This window comes from Gossypium hirsutum, chromosome A10, assembly GCF_007990345.1.
Source record: "Gossypium hirsutum isolate 1008001.06 chromosome A10, Gossypium_hirsutum_v2.1, whole genome shotgun sequence".
NCBI classification, from domain to species: Eukaryota; Viridiplantae; Streptophyta; class Magnoliopsida; order Malvales; family Malvaceae; genus Gossypium; species Gossypium hirsutum.
In genome coordinates this window covers 20,607,462-20,609,705 of record NC_053433.1, presented here as the reverse complement: position 1 = coordinate 20,609,705, position 2,244 = coordinate 20,607,462, and the positions used below count along the sequence as shown (strand labels likewise).

Sequence of the window (2,244 nt, the reverse complement as noted above, 5' to 3'; positions counted from 1 at the left end):
CCAAAGATTCAAAATGAGATTGTGGATTAAATCCCTTTTAATTAGCTTCCAGCAAAGCTAAGTATTCATCCTCCTCTTCATCATTCGAAGGGTCTAACGACAAAATTTGTTCTAATGGATCCTTAACATAGTTGAGTTCCTTCTCCACTATTAAATCCTCTAAATCAGACACTGTAGAACAATCACCAATTGTGTTAGGAAATCGCATAGACTTAAAAACATTGAATGTTACCTAATCATCCTGAACACGCATAGTAAGCTCGCCCTTCTGTACATCAATAAGGTTCCTTCCGATTGCTAAGAACGGTCTTCTTAAGATAATTGGCACTTCTTTGTCTACTTCAAAGTCTAGAATGACAAAATTAGCATGGAAGATAAATTTATCTACACATACCAATACATCCTCGATACACGTGCCAATACATCCTCGATATTTCCTTCTGGATGTGCTAAGGATCGATCCGTTAATTGAAGTGTAACCATAGTGGGTTTAACTTCACCTATCCCTAACTTCTTAAATATTGACATAGGCATTAAGTTAATACTCGCACCTAAGTCACATAATGCCTTACTGCAATATGTTGCTCCAATATTGCAAGGGATGGTAAAACATCCAGGATCCTTCAACTTTGGGGGTAATTTGTCTTGAAGATATGCACTTCATTCCTTCATCAGAGCTACCATCTCAAATTCTCTAAGTCTTCATTTTTTAGACGGGATATCTTTCATGAATTTGACGTAGTTCGGCATTTGCTCAAGTGCTTCAACCAAAGGGATATTGATATGAAGTTGCTTGAGTTCGTCTAGGAACTTCTTGAATTGAATCTTATGCTTTTGCTTTTGAAGTCTTTGAGGGTAGAGTGGTGGTGGTTTCTTTACTAGAACTGGTTGATTCGTCTTCTGTGGCAATTCTGCATCTAACAAAATTGTTAGTTTATCAGAATTAGTTGGTTCTGAAATTACCTTGTCGGGTTTTATAGATTCTGATTCTTGTAAAACTAAAATTTCAACACTCGATTGAACTTCCTCTGAATCTTGAGCATCAGCTTACTCCTTTTCAGCTTCGATGATGTTGGGCTCTACTGCCTTTCCACTTCTCAATGTCAACGCTTTACAATGATCCTTCCCCAGATTCCTCGGATTCTCCGTATCACTAGGTAAAACACCTTATGGTTGGTTCTTGAATTCAGTAGTAAGCTAGCCCACTTGATTCTCCAAATTCCTTAGAGTAGCGTTTTTTTTCCATGTATGCCTTCAATAAATTCTCTAAGCTATTGGATGATTCAACTTGAGCTGGTTTCTAAACTTGTTAGGGGAAACTAGGCAGCTGGGTTGGTCTAGGTTGGGCGTAAGTATTACTGTTTTCAACCCCTTGGTTGCTCTAGGAAAAATTTGAGTGATTTCGCCACGATGGGTTATAGAAATTGGATTGCAGTCCTTGCCTTCCTTGATTTTGGTTCTGGTTACCCATGTAATACTCTAATTTTGGGCTCGATGGACATTCTTCAAATAAATGTCCTTCCCCAAAATAAACAGAGGCTATACTTTCAAATTGATTTGGTTGCTGTGCTGCAAGACTATTAGACCCCTTAGTACTAAGATTTTTTAACATTGAGGATATTGATGATACCTGAGATGCAAGTGAAGTAAGAGCATCTACTTCATGTATTTCAGCAACTCGTCTTCTTGAAGCTGCTCGATTGGTTGGCCATTGATAATTATTACTGGCAATCCTCTTAATGATTTCATAATCCTAATTATAAGACTTAAAAAGGAGAGCACCATTAGCAGAAGCGTCTATTACCATTCTCATGTGAGCATTGAGACCATTATAAAATGTCTCAAGTTGGATGCAATGTGGGATTCCATGATGAAGGCACTTTCGTAATAATTCTTTTTACCTTTCCCATGCCTCATACAAGGACTCATCATCCATTTGTTGGAAAGCAGTGATCTTGTTCCTTAACTTAGCATTCTTGCTAGGCGGGAAATACTTCATAAGGAATATTTTTTCTAACTCTTGCCATGTGGAAATTGAATTTGGTAGTAATGAGTTCAACCAGGTTCGAGCTCTGTCCCTTAGTGAATATGGGAACAACTTCAATCATAATGCATCTTCGGGTACTCCGGCTAACTTGAAAGAATTGCTCACCTCCATAAACAGTCTTAAGTGTAGGTGAGGATCTTCGGTAGGCATTCCACTAAATTGGCCCACTGTCTAAAGTATCTGCAACATGACTAGCT

General features: G+C 38.2%; 1 non-coding gene across 1 annotated transcript; it reads left to right on the top strand.

The window, feature by feature from the left end:
- Positions 1 to 1,862: 1,862 nt before the first annotated feature.
- On the top strand, positions 1,863 to 1,969 carry LOC121208942 (small nucleolar RNA R71). Its single transcript, XR_005904063.1, has one exon. It is a non-coding gene; the product is annotated as a small nucleolar RNA R71 (small nucleolar RNA).
- The last annotated feature ends 275 nt before the right edge of the window (positions 1,970 to 2,244 follow it).